Source organism: Bidens hawaiensis, unplaced genomic scaffold, assembly GCF_021521415.1.
Source record: "Bidens hawaiensis isolate Kalapana, Puna unplaced genomic scaffold, B.hawaiensis_p1.1 tig00003698_1, whole genome shotgun sequence".
NCBI classification, from domain to species: domain Eukaryota; kingdom Viridiplantae; phylum Streptophyta; class Magnoliopsida; order Asterales; family Asteraceae; genus Bidens; species Bidens hawaiensis.
Genome location: NW_027491212.1, coordinates 1,752,128 through 1,769,251, shown reverse-complemented (window position 1 = coordinate 1,769,251; position 17,124 = coordinate 1,752,128). Strand labels below are relative to the sequence as shown.

General features: G+C 31.5%; 1 pseudogene; it reads right to left on the bottom strand.

Annotated features, from left to right (window-relative positions):
* Positions 1–4,636: 4,636 nt before the first annotated feature.
* Positions 4,637–5,053, bottom strand: LOC143624194 (protein GLUTAMINE DUMPER 2 pseudogene; annotated as a pseudogene).
* Between the last annotated feature and the right edge of the window lie 12,071 nt (positions 5,054–17,124).

Sequence of the window (17,124 nt, the reverse complement as noted above, 5' to 3'; positions counted from 1 at the left end):
GTTGGCTAATAAATTCTGAAAATGAACATTTGTAATGGGACAAACAAAATAAATAATATGGACACTTTTAATATAACACATGGAGTATTTCAATTTAGAAAGTAAGATATATGTCGCAAAATAATGACAAGTCAGTCGCAAAATATGGCAAATCGGTCGGAAAAACACAAAATAAAAAATCCAACAACACCCACAAAGCACAATCAGAAAAGAGACGGTTGCAAATTAGAACATTGCAAAACATAGCAAATTAGCAATCGCCGATGTGGTTGCAAAAAATGGCGATAAAAAAATCTATTACAAAATATGTCAACAGCAAAACAAAGGGACGCAAATTGCCACAAGAAAGGAGGGATGCAAGTCGTTCGCAATATTTGTGGCTGCAATTCTAAGCGTTAAATCCCGTCACCAAAGACTCACGTTTGCTAAATAGAATCACTCATGGTGGATTTTACGACCACAATTACAATCATAAATGACCTTAGGCAACCAAATTTGTGGTAAAAATTACCTTGTTGTCTAATAGATCCCAATCAAATACAGTTAACTACGTAGTTTCGCTCATATCTATATATTACTAGAAAACTATGAATATTTTTTACGAAAATATGTGTTTAAAACACGTTGATTTTATTAGAGACTATTATTTACTAAAACCCCAATATCTTTCTTATTCATGCATGTAACAATGTGGAATTCTCACAAGTGCTAAAATAAATTCCCCACCCTCCAAAGGACTTATTCAACTCTCTCTGATGGATACGTGCAGATTAGCCATTGGAGGCCCTTCCCATTACAACTTATCCATTCGAAAAGCCCTTAGGTGAGCCGCCCTTGCACAAAGGCATGAGGTAGCCTCGGTTCATGCAAACAGGTGAGCCAAAAGTAATCTAAGAAAATTTTTATTTAAATATTGTGTGTAATGAATATATGATGAGGTGAAAACTAAGGAGGATAAGAATATTTATAGAGTTAAAGATTGAATTTTGTTTTTTAAGATTTTATAACGATTTTATGTGTCAAATGACATGACAGCTAAGATCGCTTAAGGGCTCACGAAGCATTGGAGATAATCTTATCTATGAAAAAGGCTTCTTCAACGTTGTTTTGAATGAAAATAAGTGATTTGGATATCATTTAAAGCATTCATTTTCAAGCCATCCGGTATATTGTCCAATTCTCTTTAAATTACTCACGACTTTGTTTAATTGTTTTTCTTGTTTTTCTAACTAGAAACTTTTTAGGAAGCTACCCATCATGCAATAGTTCTACACTTCTACTTAAACAAGCTAAGCTTATTCAATAATTAGTCCAACCCAATCATATTCAATTATGTAGCTCTTATCTAATTCATATTCAATGCTCCCAAAACGCGTTAGTTGTTTTACTGAGTTGGGAGATGTCTTTCATTTATGACGATAAGATGTCACAATTATAATGTAGGAGACTAGGAGTTATGTAAAGTTGGGACCCAACTTAACATTGAAGGACACTTACTTGAACAAATGAAGTACTGAAATGGTGCGTGGCACTACAAGAAACTGATGTTTCTGCGACGAAACATATCCCGACAAGGCGACAACACGATGTTGTCGGTATAGCTGCTTCTATCCCGACGACATGTTGTCGGGATAGATAATCCCAAAATTCTTGCCACGTGTCAGTTGTTAATACGCGTATACAACTTTGACTAAACCAACTTTTGAGTCTATACTTATCCCGATGACATGTCGTCGGGATAGAGTGTTTATATTTTATTTTTTCTTTTCTTTAAAACCATCTTAAATTAGAAACAAATAATAAAAAATTAAATACATATCCCGACATCATGTCGTCGGGATAGAGGGTTTATATTTTTATTTTTCGTTTTCTTTAAAACCATCTTAACTTAGAAATAAGTCAAGTTGCCCGCCTTAATGAAAGATGCACACTATTATTTTTGGGAGTCCTATCCCGACAACATGTCGTCGGGATAGGGTGGACAAAACGACGCTGTTCTGTAATATTAATAAAATTTAAAACAAAAAGGGAAAATAATACCTTATCCCGACGATTTGTAGTCGGGATAGGATGAGCGGATATAAATCATAAAAACTCATATATAAGATATCCTCTTATACTCAGTTCATAAAAACCCATAAAAGAGAACAAACCAACTACGCCGTCCACCTCTGCCACCGATCAAACGAAGCTGTCGTGTACCTCAGCCATCGGAACAAACCAAGTTTTAGAGTTTCTAAGAGAGGCATTCCCGAAAGTGAAAAATATTCCAGCCTCACACTATGAAGCTAAAAGGAAGCTGAGGAAGATTGGGTTAGGATATGAATCAATCCATGCTTGTGTTAATGATTGTTTTTTATTTTGGAAAAATGGTGAAAATCTAAATAACTGCCCAGTTTGTAACGTGAGCAGGTGGGTTGACAAAAACCCAAAGGGAAAGAAAGTACCAAAGAAAGTGTTGCGCTACTTTCCTTTAACTCCTCGACTAATGTACTAGGATAATTTAAGTTTATGAATTGTGTATTACGGATTTTGGTTTTGGTGTTTTGGAATTACCTGAAAAACATGTTCAAATCCGGAAAATAGCGAAAAAATGCACCAGGATACAGCTGAATGAAATAATATTTAACCTCTATACCGACAACATGTCGTCGGTAAAGATAATAGAATAAAATAATTTTAAATTCTAAAATGTCGGTATAGAATTTAATATTATTTTATTCTATTATCTTTACCGACGACATGTTGTCGGTATAAAGGTTAAATATTATTTTATTCATTTTCCTATCCCGACATCATGTCGTCGGGATAAAATTTAATTATTTTATTTAAAATATTATTTTTATCTTTTTATTAATGAATAAAACATTTTCTTTAAAATGCTTTTTTTTAAATATTTATCCCGACGACATGTAGTTGGGAAAGAATTTATGTTTTTTTTCGGGAGGAAGCTATTCCGAGAACACTTTTCCCGACAATTTGTCGTTGGGAAAAAAGTTTAGATTTATACCGACGACATGTTGTCGGGAAAAGGGTAGAAATATTTGTCAGAATAGGTCTGATTTCTTGTAGTGTGGTAACATTCAAAAATTCGCGTGTCATAATGTGACATATGATATGAGCAATGATTGTTAGATTATTTAACAAGAGCGAGAGAATAAGTGTGCATTTCGGCAATGGCGGATCTAGACTATAATCTCATGAGTAACGTTCAAAAATATTTTTTACGTATTTTATACAATGTAACCGAAATTTTTCTTTACCGTTTTTCATACAATTACTGGATTTTTTTAAAAATATTTCATACAATAGTTTTTTTTTTCGTTTAACTTGCCTTTGGACCGATAATGGAACTTTGTTTTGTTGAATGATGATGTCTGGCCTAAACCAGGTGTTTTATAAGCATAAGGGTAAAACAAGCAAATGGATTTATTTAGTTTGTGCTTAAATTTGGTTGTGCTTTAATTGGTTTCGGTTTTTAATTTGGTTGGACTTTAAACAAACATGGGTAACGTTATATTTTTTCAGTGTAACGAAATACGCCGACCAAAATATAAAAATTTGTACTACCGGCGAAGAGTTGAGGGTGGAGGCTACCCCTAGGTCTGCCATTGCATTTCAGGTTTGTGACGGGTTTCTCATTCCATCTTTTGAATGCGACACATTTAACACTTCTAAGGGGTCACATTTAGCAGGGCCGGCCTTAGGGGGTGACATGGTAGTCGAAGGCCACATGCCCGACGTCCCGCTAGGCCCGAATTTTTTTTTAGTTATATATATTTGGAATATTGAATTTTAATAATCCCTATTAAATGGTATTGACCGATAATAATCTCTATTCGTTTTATCGCCACTAGCGGTCCCAAATTCAAAAAAGTTGTCCCCCAATGGTCCCACGTTAAAAATGACTTAACGGCGTTATAGTTTTTCCTGAATTTCAAACCAGTGTTTTAGGGCTTTTGATCGTTAGGAGGATACGAGTCGATCGGTGTAAAAGTTAGCTCGAAACAATGACCCAAACGACTTGAATTTGGTTAATTGTAAGTTTAAACACCCGAATTGAAGCATTGTTTCGTCATTTTAAAGCACTATTTCAAACTAAGTTTTACACCAATCGACTCGTATCCTCCTAACGATCAAAAGCCCTAGAACACTGGTTTGAAATTCAGGAAAAACTATAACGCCGTTAAGTCATTTTTAACGGGGGACCATTGAGGGCCAACTTTTTTGAATTTGGGACCACTAGTGGCGATAAAACGAATAGAGATTATTATCGGCCAATATCATTTAACATGGATTATTAAAATCCAATATTCCAATATATTTTTATGAAAAGAGATATGCATAATCAATTTTTTCAACAAAATGTTCCGGCCCTGACATTTAGTTCCATTTATCGAAGTTTTAGTTAAAAGTAACTAAAACATTTTAAGAGGATACAACAAAATCTAAATTCGTCATCACTTGTGTATTAACCTACACTAATTTCACTACCTTCGAAGTGATATATAGGAAAAAGGACATGTTTTCCATTTTCATTTTACAGAACTTTTATCTACATTCCGTTGGCTAAAATTAGAGTGAACATGATACCCAATGGTGATCACCTAATTAAGTCCTCATACAAACTTGATCATTACTCACTTAATTGTTTATCTAATTGCTCATTCTCCATCGAGTTGCTTCCACAACTACAAGTACCAAACGACGACGCTCTGCTTGAAACAGGTGTTGCCAGAAATGTCGGGGTTGCTTGCCCCGCCATGACTACAAGATACTTTTCTTTGTAAATTACATTGGGTGATTCCTTGTTGTGATTCTCGGGTTTTGAGACTCCGGTCTCAAGGTCTCTTTCTACGTCTAAACTGTTGTCAGCGTCACCGTATTGTTTGAAGTAAGAACAAGCGAGGATCAAGAGAGCAAAGGAAATGAGACTAAGGGTCGCAGCAAGGCCACCAAATAGGTACGGCACCGGTGAGTGCCAAGGTGAAAGATGACCAGTCACCGGCGAGGACGGAGCCAATGAATTTGCCGGCTGTGGCTCTAGAGTCATGAATGGTTCTTTTACTTGGTTGATTTATTAAGTTAGAGAAATTAATAGAGATGGATGTGAGGGATGAGTGAAAGTAACCAATATTTATAGTTTCGAACATGAATCTAAAACATTTTTATTTTTAGAGTTTAGATTTTAGTGTAATGTAAATATATCATCATTTAGTGGGAACACGTGCTATAACTTTGTATATAAAGAAATAAAGGATTTTTTTATTTATTATCATACTAGCTTTTGAACCCGTGTATTACACGGGATTTATGAAATAATAAAAATAAATAAGGTTGTTATTTCAATTGTGATTTTCAAATATTTATGAATTAATTTAATATACAAAATAAAACTTATGAATTTTTTTTTCAGTTCACGGCTTATGAAATGTATCTTTTTCATATTTCATCGCGTGTACTATACATGATGGAAAATATGAACTTAATGTAATTTCTCATATAACAATACTAGCTTTTGAATCCATGTATTACACGAGATTTATCAAATGATAAAAATAAATAAGGTTGTTATTTCAATTGTGATTTTCAAATATTTATGAATTAATTTAATATACAAAGTAAAACTTATGAATTTTTTTTTCAGTTCATGGCTTATGAAATGTATCTTTTTCATATTTCATCGCGTGTACTATACATGATGGAAAATATGAACTTAATTTAATTTCTCATATAACAATATTTAAAATATAATAGTTAATGCTTATAGTCAATACTCTAGATCATAATGTCATTAAACAATATAAATGCGTACCTAAATATATATTTTCTACAATGCTGAAAAACAACCACCAACCCAATAATTGATTTTATTTAGCATCAACTGTTTTTTTTAAGATGATTATAAAGGTGATATTTACAAACCTTTAAATAATGAATAGTTAAGTGCCATTTTTCATTTATTTTTTTGTTTAAAATTGTGGATTGGTTCGTTTATTTTTGCTAAAAAATTGGTTCGGTTCATTTTTTTTTTGCTAAAAAAAGAGGTTCAGTTTGTTTTTTTTCTTAAGTAGTTCGCTTTGTTTATTTTTTTTATAAAAAGTAGTTCAGTACATTTATTTTTTGTTAAAAAAAGTGCTTCGGTTCGTTTCTTTTTGTTAAAAAAAGTGGTTCGGTTTGTTTTTTTTTAAAGTAGTTTGACTCATTTATTTTTGAACAAAGGGTTAAGTAAATGAGAGCAAAAAGAAATTTAACCGTAATGGAAAAAACAAAAAGGTTTATGAAAAATACTAAAATAGTATTATTTTGGAAACCTTAGGTGTTAATTTGCATGAAATTTAAAAAAATGTACTAAAGTTGCATAGTTGGTTAAACCACGGGTATGAAAAGGTACTTAACTCAATAATGAATAAAATCTACACTATGTTATAACCCATTTGACAAAATGATATTGACCCATGACCCATAGATGTCTAGAATGAATGAGATGAGAGATTAGTAATTAGAATAAACATAGGCTTGACACATAAACTTCAATATTTTATTTTATTAGTATTGTAAGATAAGATGTAAGATAACTTTAATAAAAAATATAAACTAGTTTCATTTTGGAAACACGGGAAATATGGATATGACATGTGATGCTTTCTATCCTTTTGCTTTTTAAAAACTAGAACATAATAAATTGCACCACAAATCACATAAAAATGCAGGGAAAAAATCTAATACAACAACGTACAATACACTTATTATATTTTTTTATTTTTTCTGTAATTTTTTGTATACTGATACTCAAATTAAATATTATAAAAAGAAGATTGATTTTATACCAATGTTGTATAAAATTATGACATTTAAAAAAAAGTTTGTGGAACTTAAAATTAAAAATTCTACAAAAGTGATTAATTTTAAAATAGCCTTCATTATTTTGATTAGACAATGGAAGGTGAAATGTTGTTTCTTTTTGTCTATTTAGGTAAAAATGTAGAATCAACTTGTTAGAAGATCCTTCCCCTCAGGTTTATATAATTAAGAGTAGTGGTGTCTAGTTTTTTTTAAACGTAGCTGTGTTAACTGTTAGAGAGTATCATCCATCTTGATAATGAATTAGGTTATATAACGGTTTAGAGATATGGTTATACTTATATATACAACTAGGACACTTATACTAGCTTTCTATTTGACTCCAGAAATATAGTCATGTAGTTCTCTGATTCATGATACCTATTTATACTTGTTTCTCCAAATGGTTAGACGAATAAAGGAGGCGGACGTTGTTGTTGATGAATCAAAGCTCAAGAAAATAATTTTAAATTGTAATAGGGGTCGTTCGTTGCTCTGTGTATCATAGTATATGTAAAATTGTTGTTTATGTTGCTCTGTAAATAATAGTATATGTAAAATTGTAGTTTGTGTTGGACTCTGTTGATCATTTATGATTTCGATCGATCAGGGTGTTTGTTGATAACATAATTCAACTGTTAAAAAAAAATCATTTTTCTTCAATTTAAATAAGATAGTTGAGATTGAATTATTCACATGGCGAATAGCATTATCAGTACCAATTAATAAAATGCCTTTTCATGTTATAAACGCTAATTATAAAAGTTAAGACATAAAATGATAAATGCTTAATTTAGTAGGATAACGGATATCCACAATTCACAACTTAAGAAGATGCCTACAGCAAGCTAAACAGTGATTATATATGCATGATGTTGGTGGCCACTAATCCCACCATAATGATTCCTTTAAGCACCTCCTTTTGCCATAATCTATTATTTGGCATTAGATATACTAATCAATCAAGCGAATAGAAGATGCCATAACGCACTTGAATGTAAATATTAATGGATATCTGCCAAATGTATTAGGGTCACTATGGGTACATAATTTTATTTAAAGGCATGTTATTATTTTTTATAGCATTTTTCATAATTTTATGGTTAGGCTGATATTTATTTAGCAATATTAAATGATCACACAACTCGTAATTTCAGCTCCCCCTTTCTCTCTCATTTGATATATATATCTAACTATCTATATAATAATTGTCCACCTAAAAAATTCTACGTGTCACGCTCTGGTCGCTCTCCACCCCATATCAAATCACCAGATTGCTTCATTCTAGAATAGTGAGCTCTCATTAATTTAACCCGTTTTAAACCTTTTAAAATTCGCGGGTCATGGGTTTTCTAAAGGGTTTGGATCGAATCAAAATATCCTTTCAAACCCTAACTCTTTCGTTCCTATCTGTTCTCACAACTCCTCCGCTCCTCTCCTCCTCCATCATCGGTCACGTTTTTTTTTTCTTTCTTTGATTAAAACAAAACCCTGCTTCCACAGAGGTGAAATCGGTTTCTCTACACTGCTTTTATTTTCAAGAAACCTATCTGAGGCTAGGTCTGATGATTTGTATGCTCAAGTTTCATTGATACAAGATTTTTAGGTTGGTTTTCATATTATTTTCAATATTATACTGTAATTTTTGAAATAATATTAGTCAAGTTCACGAGAAACAATAATAATTAATTTTATGAGATCACGGCGATCAACTTCTCGATGTGAGGTACTAAACCATCACTTCGGTTCATCTTCATCAATTATTCATTTACAATCATTAATTTCCGCTATGCGATATCTGAAAGTTAATAGTTTTGATATTTTTTTTGTCTTGATGCTTTTGAATCTTAATACTAATTGCCTGAGTTATAATTTTTTTATGTTGGTGTCTTTTTGTGTGAAAAAAGTTTCCAGTTAGGAACTGTCTACTCAGATTCGTGGTAAACGATTACCCTTTAATTTATTCAAAATCTTTCTTTTTTTCTCGGATTACATTGAATTTTGAGGTGTAGTTGAACCTTTTGAGTCATGAAAGTGTAGAGAACCTTCTGAGTTATGTTAGATTTTGAGTATTTGTAATTTTTAAGTTGTTCACCAAGTGATCTTGTCTTGCTGCTTTCGAATGATTTAGTAGTACATAAGTGAGTTTTAGTTAATATTGGTGTGTCTTTTTTGGTTGATCTTATCTCATAATACTATAATAGGTTTGGTTACGGGTAAATACGGTTCCAGTCAGAATAAGGTTTAAGCAGAATGAGTACGGGTCAATACAAGCAGTTTTTTTAAAACTATCAATTTGGTTTGTGTCAAAATGGATTTTGGTGAAAATGAAGTCAGGTTAAATTGAGGCGGGTTTTGCCTATCACCCCACAAATCAAAACCACCTTGAAACATTAAGTGAAATCAATTTCGTTTGTACGCATAATGCAACTGAAACTATAAAAATCTATTGATAATAATAATAATGGTCTTTTTTGTTTCGGTCATATTTGTTCCAGGTCATATTCGGTTCCAGCTATAACATGTCTTTTTAACTAACTATGTTATGATTTTACAATAATCCGATAAAGGATTCAATTGTTCAAGGTTATGGTTTCCCCCCTATTTTGTAACTGTGATTTGCTATTACTTGTTGATTAACTTTTGTAATATTGTATATAGGTGTGTGAAGATATAATTTTCAAATTTTAATATTGGATAAATAGATTTGAGATGTTAGAATATGTAAAAGTGAAAAGGAATTATATATTGATCTCAAGTTAAGGATCAACAAATCTGGATATAATGTGTGATTTTGGTATCCAAACTTCTATAATGCAAGATACTTCCCATGTTATAAGTTCATTACAACTTATAATGTCTGATTGTGCATTACAAGGCAATGAGAATGAGTATTGAACTTTTTTAATATGGTCGTATTGAAATATAGAAACAGGAACAAGTTTTCAGATGATTGCTTTTATATGAAAAATGAGAACTAATCAAAATATAATATATCAGCTTCTTTATTGTAATTACATGAACACTCAACCAATGTTCAAGTTTATTGTGGAGTATCTGTTAAGAGATTTTGAGTTTGAACTTCAAGTTCCTCATCTGCTCTGAATGCTTCTCAAAAAGTGAATGATATTTGGTTCTATAACACACGTGAGTGTGAAGATGATGCAAACCTCTTAATAGATTGTTGTTGCTGCTGCAGCTGTTGCGTTGCTGCTGTTGTTATTATTATAACATTATTTTTATGTTTTATGCTACATTTACTCAGTGTTTTCAATTTATGAATAATTAGCTACATGATATATGTTACATGAATATGAATATAATGACATTGCTACAGTGCACACAATCTTTTAAGTCACTCAACCAAGTTGGCTTTTGAAAGAATCAAACGAACATGAAAGGGGTATGTTCATGTTCGTCTAATTTTAACCAAATGATTGAACACGAACAATCAAATAATTGAGGTTTACATGTTCGTGTCGGTTCATCAAGAAAATGAACGTGTTTGTGTTCATTCATTAACAATATAAACGAATGGTTCATGAAAGTAAACGGCTAAACATAATTGAACATAGATAAACATAGAAAAATGAGTGAAAAATCAATCAAAAACGTGAATATCAATCTGTTGTGCCTAAAAAATTAATAAAATTAGACTAAATTGTATTGGGCGATATCCGACTACATAAAAAAAAGACTAAATTGTTTTGAATATATAGATTAATTAAATTAATATAAAATATAACAATATATATATTAAAAAAACTAAATAAACCCGCGTAAAACGCGGGCTAAAAGCTAGTATATATATATATTTTTAAGAGGGGTCAGGTTTAAAATCACGATCAATTCCTTTTTCAAATCCTGTTGCAGCTGCACGAGCCTTTCCTGCATGCCACAAATGCCCTATGAAGAAGAAGAATCCTAGAACAAAATGAGAAGTAGTAAAATCAAGGCCACCATGAAGACATTCATAATAAGCTCTACCGTAGTTTTTAACGGATAACCCCAATTTAGGTTTAATAGTACATCCCAACAGGGGACGGCCATACTTGTTCAATTTATCTCTCTTAACTTGGATACCTCAAATGGTTGCCAAGAGGCCAAAACACGGTACTGTATCATTTAAGCCGACAAGTTAAAAAGAAAAGTTGCAATGCCACTGATGTATCTAATGAAAATTGTTTTAAGATTGATGGAGAATTATTTTTTAATTAGCACCACTAAAATAAAATAAAATAAAATCATATATCTACGAAGGGTATTGAGCAGTTGACAGTTTAATTTTTGTTATCATTCTTACTATTTACATGTTAAAAAGTATAAGCTAGAAGTGCAAGTCCAATTAGATCATGTGTTGTGACCATTTTGTGACAAGTAGGCGTCATCATGGCAAAGAACTTTGTACATTTTAACAAACTAGAGTATGTAATGGTGGAATGAAATGTGGTGGAATGAGTGAACTGTTTTTTAATAATTAACCTAATGAAATGGTGAGGTGGTTAAATGTTCGATATATGCGACGACGAGACCCAAAACATGTAGAGGTAGAAGATATTTGGGTTGACCTTCTTGTCTTGAAAACACTCACTCGAGTATCGCGGACATTTTCTAACAATGAGAGATCCTTATCAGTGGGGGCAAAAAGGGGATCACTTAAAATGTGTAAAAATCATCATCGTACTCCGTATATCCCACCAATAGCAAAGTTATGGTAGGGTTTGAGGAGGGTAAGATGTAGACAGCCTTACCTCTACCATTTAGAAATAGAGATGCTGCTTCCGGTGAGACCCTCGGCTCGATAGTAGTTTTGCATCAAGCTTTGGACATAAGGCATATAATACTCAACCATCAGGACACTGTCAATTGGTGCATATACCCTTGTCTTTCGGCTATCAACGCCACCACATGATGCTTGATTAGCCTTCCGTCACTTTTAACGTTATTTTCACGAGATTAGTAAAATAACGTCAAAATTAGTGCAATTTCACTTTTTCCCACCCAAGAGTTCACACATATATACATTATATGCGCGCATCGCAAACAGGACGATAAAATAGGTAAAATGCCAAATCAAAACAGGTAAAAAAAATGGACAAGCCAAAATGAGCCAAATAAGATGATTTATTCGTTTAAATATATTAAAATTAATCGTAATCTAAAACAATAAAACTAACGTATCTAAAACCTCAAGTGAGCGATTAGCTTTAAGCTACTCACTACAGTAAGTATTATTATTAAATCAACACTGATAAATTAGAAAACGAAAAAAAATAATACCATGTATCATACTTACATTTTGAAAAGAAATCATTAAGCATCCATTTTAAATTAAAATTTTAATAGGTAACAAATGAATTAATCGAAGACGACATAAAATAAATAGACCGAAACTAAACTAGTTTGCTTTTTATCATTCATATATAAATACACAACAATTGAATAATCAGTTTATATTGGTTTCTAAACTTTTGGTTGAATAAATTTAGACTTTTTAGAAGGGGCGGTGTGATTTTTCTTTGGAGGACATTCATGAATTTATCCATAAAATTAAATTCAGTGGGGGCCTTTGTCGGGCTCGCTTCAGTGAGGGCCTATAACCAACCAACCCCCCCCCCCCCCCCCCCCTCACATCAATCCGCCATCCTTTTCTAATAACGTTGTCAAAATTAAAAAAAGGTCAACGAGCTAGCTTAAATTCTGTATCATTGTTTTTAGATATGTTTATATCGCGTGGATACATATCATTGATAATTTGTTATGGTAGTACGGTAGCCATCATCTTCTAATGATTAGAGCTATTAGCTATATATAATTATTGTTCTTTTACTAATTAACAGGATCGGAGGCTGCTCCCTAAAATGGTAATAAAGTCTACAAAGTTTAGGTGGTCATGCATGTAATAATACGTAAAATTGATTCAATTCTTACTAAAAAAACAAACAAAAAATTCTAAGGTACTTGTAAGTAAGTGTTGCTCGTGATTTTGCGGTTTGTGGGTACTTGAGGGTATAAATGAGATGACAATGCAGGATTGGGCGATACATGAATAGTATGTTGATCAGTTCTTCATATAAATAATATAAAACATGATAAATATTAAATCTATGAACCTGTTACAGCATGGAGAGTAGTAACCGCAACAGAGAAGGATGTAGACGACATGATAGTCAGCTTGTTCGAGTTCCCCTTTAAGATGTATATTAGTGATGGGGATTAGGGTTCTTGAGAAACCAAATAATATAGAGGGAGATAGGGTGACAAATTTTGTGTCAGGTTTAGGGTTATGTCATGTGATGTTAATTAGTCTCTCCATATATTTATATACATCCAAGGGGAAACCCTTGATTAGTAAGTAAGGGTAATTTGGTCCATCAACAGTTACCTAGCTAATATAATTATAAGGTATAATTTAATATTTTGATCTAATTATTATATAAATGATAATGATTGCCATATATAAATATATATATCCATATATTTATTCTTACATTCTCCCACTTGGCCGAGTAATCATTTATTATGAGCATTAGATTAGTCTGCAGATTTTAACACTCATTTTAGCTTTAAACTTAAACTGGAGCAGAGAAATACAGTCATTGAATTGAACATCAGCTCAAGAACCCCATTAATTATACTGCAGTCCTTATTTAAAACCTAAGTAGTTATGATCAAAATTTTATAAGTAAGCCCTTCAAATATTTGATTTGTATACTAATTTTTCTATATGTCATTACGCATGCAGAACATATTAAGAGACATACAAAATCAAAATTGCCGAGGAAAGTTAATAATTAGTCATTCATTTAGCGATATACAGTTACATGGTCATTAATAATCCCGTCTTTATTATAAGCGCTTTCATAAGACTTATGGGTGACAGACCTTTGGTTATAGGATCCTTAAGCATATCATGAATGTATTTGACATGAAAATGTAGTTTCCTCAATTCGTTCATAAACGATTAATGTATTTCAAATCGAAATTTAATGCAGCACCTCTCGAACTGTTACTGTTTGAGAAAACATGGTAGCTGACTTTATCACAATAAGTCTTCAATATATAATTTATATGGAGTTAATAACTTGTGAGTCCAATGATAAATTTTCAACAAAATTTATTGACAATTACGTTGTGATTTAACCAACATATTATGCCACTAAAATTTAGATTGTTGCTATCAGTTCATTATGACTCCTCCATGAGATAGATTTATCAGCTGACATAAGAATATATCTCGAAAATTACATTATGTTATATTTAAAGTAATCAACCGGTTTGAATTCTCACTTCTTCTTCTAAGTTATAGTCTTTCGTTTCTTTTAAAGATATTTTAATACTCTTTTAAATGCTTCACATTAATCTAGACATATCTAGTGTGTTGCAATTTGAGTAATATCTAAACGAGTATAGACTTGAACTTATATAAGGCTTCTACTTGATGAAGCATAAGGATATAATCTATGTGATCCTATTATCCTCTAAAGTAGAGCAATACTGTTTGTTACATGTGTAAGGAATATCTCTGAGATCTATAATATCAAAGTATGTATGTAAAATGCTTTGACTCATGTAACATATACTTGTCAGAAGAATGTCATCTTTATAAGGACATGTTTTGTTTTTAGTTACTCCCACTCATCTTGAGGTAGGTACATTAATCCACTTGTTTTTGATGAAAATAGTTGTATAAAGATTTCATCATATTTTGATATTTGCATTAACCCATATATGAATTTTATTGACTTATAAACTAAATGTTCTTTGACCTTCAGTTTATAACTTTTAGGTTGTTTTATGAACATATAAAAATGTAAGCTGATTGTTTGGGAAAGTTGTTTTAATGTTCATCTAATGTAGCTCGTAACTATTATAAGCTACTAGAACAATAATGATCCTTAAAAAAAATCTTTTATAATATAGGTAAGAAGATTCTTTGATAATTGGTTTATCCTTGAATATAACCTTTAGCAATCAATCGTGCTTCTTATTGTTTTAACGTTTCGTATTGGGATTTAGTTTAGTTATGAACACTCTTAGGTGATTCAACCAAATCTCAAAACGTTAGCCTGACTTATGGAGTCAATTATGATTGATGCTAATGGTTTAATTATAAGGGGTAGGATCATTAAACTTTCCAACATCCATTTCAACTTTAGTTAGGGAGATTATATAATCATCATTGTTAGTAGGTTTTAAAACCTAGATGGCCTCCTGAGTTGATTATTGGGTAATTTTAAAAGTCTCGGTTTTATGGATTAGCTCTCGGTTAGGTTTCTATCATTTTTAGGATTCTAAGTATGTAAGAGTTGGTGAAGTATGGTGTACAAGAGGTGCAATTGAAGTTTAAATATAGAGTAAAATTTAATTACTCTCTTCCCCCCGCCTCTTGTATTTCTTACAAGTCATTATAAGGAATTTTACTACTCCCACTGACCTTAGAAGCCTTTAGGAAAATTTGCATGCTTAGGGTCAATATTTAAAGACCAATAGATTCTAATAGAAAAACGAGTTAATGATGTAAGTCGTCGTAGTTTCTATTGTGAGGATTATTTCAGTAAGAAATCGGAGTATGCCCACATTTAAGAAACACCGAAACTTTGTAAGAGTAGTAGTAGTAGAAGCAGTAGTAGCAGTAGTAGCAGTAGTAGCAGTAGTAGTAGTAGTAGTAAATTTTACAGAGATAAGTTTTGATGGAATAGTGTTGTAATGGAGCAGTGTCTTGTACAAGAGGTGTAATTATGATAATATCAAGTTTTCACTCCCCCACCTCTTGCAAATCTTGTAAGTTATGATTGAGACACTTAAGGTTCCCACTAATATTTGATATCTCTGGGAAAACTACATGAGAAGTTTCAATGATGTACGTTATGTGGGAATTTGTCATACATACGTTAGACTTAATTTGATTTCCTTTATGTGTCATAAGAAACTTAGGGAAATATTTAGAAGAAATCATATTAAGTATATATGAATGGATCTCTTTAAGACCATGTATAATAGAAGACAGATTAGATACAAGTAAATAGCCATTTAAATGATAAAATAATTATGTCTGAATATTCCGTTTGAATAAGTTCCACTAATGTAAGTGAAATATAACTTCTAGTGGACCCATAGTTATTTCTTAAGCCAAACAATGTTTAGGGCATCTAACACATGATTTAAAATCACTAAGAATGAGATTATATGAAAAATCACCCTCATTAACAATGTCATGATTTCTCATGAAATTTGGTTTTAATGGATGAATTTTATATGTTTCATTTGTCTTTTGTTAAATTTTTATTTGCATGATAACAAAAGTTGTGAAAGTATATTGTATCATCTAGTTGTATTTTGTAAATGTTTCAATACAAATATTGATAACAAATCATATGAGATTTTAAGGTAATTGTGACTTTATGTTGACTATGCAAACCTTATAACTGTAATAATGTAGCTTAAGTATTGATACTAAATTCTGATTAATTTCCAGAATATTTAAGGTATCATAAAGCATAATTAGAAGACAGTTTTTATGGTTATAATAGCTTTAACATTTAAATTTTGTCACTAACACTCATGTTAGTTATTTGTTGATATCAGTAAAGAAACTTATAGAACTAGACTCAACCTATCATGTATTAATTGGTAATTGGAATATTAGGATCAGCAGACTTAAATTTCATTAATATACGACTACTATTTTATCCAGACATTCTTTTGAATTATGGATACTCTTGTTACCTATGCCTAATATAATGATATATTTTTACAATGAGACTTCTCCATAGAGAACTTAAAGCTGAAAGTAATACTTGTATTTTGTCAATGAACATTAGAATTATCCTCTTTAAGGTTTTAATGGTAGTGAGTTGAATAACATCTTATGTTCCAATGCCATATTCTTTTCTTTTACATGTGTTGCTAATCAACATACTCGTTTTCATTTTGTACTTGTGAGTGTTATAGTTGATTTTTAATGCAACAAATTGTAATAATAGAAAATTTAGTATGTAATGCATAAGAAAAGTGTACTTATTTCCATGTGTGAGCCCTTAACTTTATGGGTCATGGTATTGTACATTGTGATGTATTCGGTAATGCCATTTAACCTTATAGTTAGAATTTTCAAGGAACACATGCATTTTATGAGTTATTTTAATTATTTAATAGATATTAGATTAGATTTAGGAAAAACTAAACCAGGATAACTCTATTTGATAGCATGAGTTTATTGATTATCATAGTAGACATTCTGTTTGACTCATCTCATTTTTTCATGCTCTAGGCTTCTTC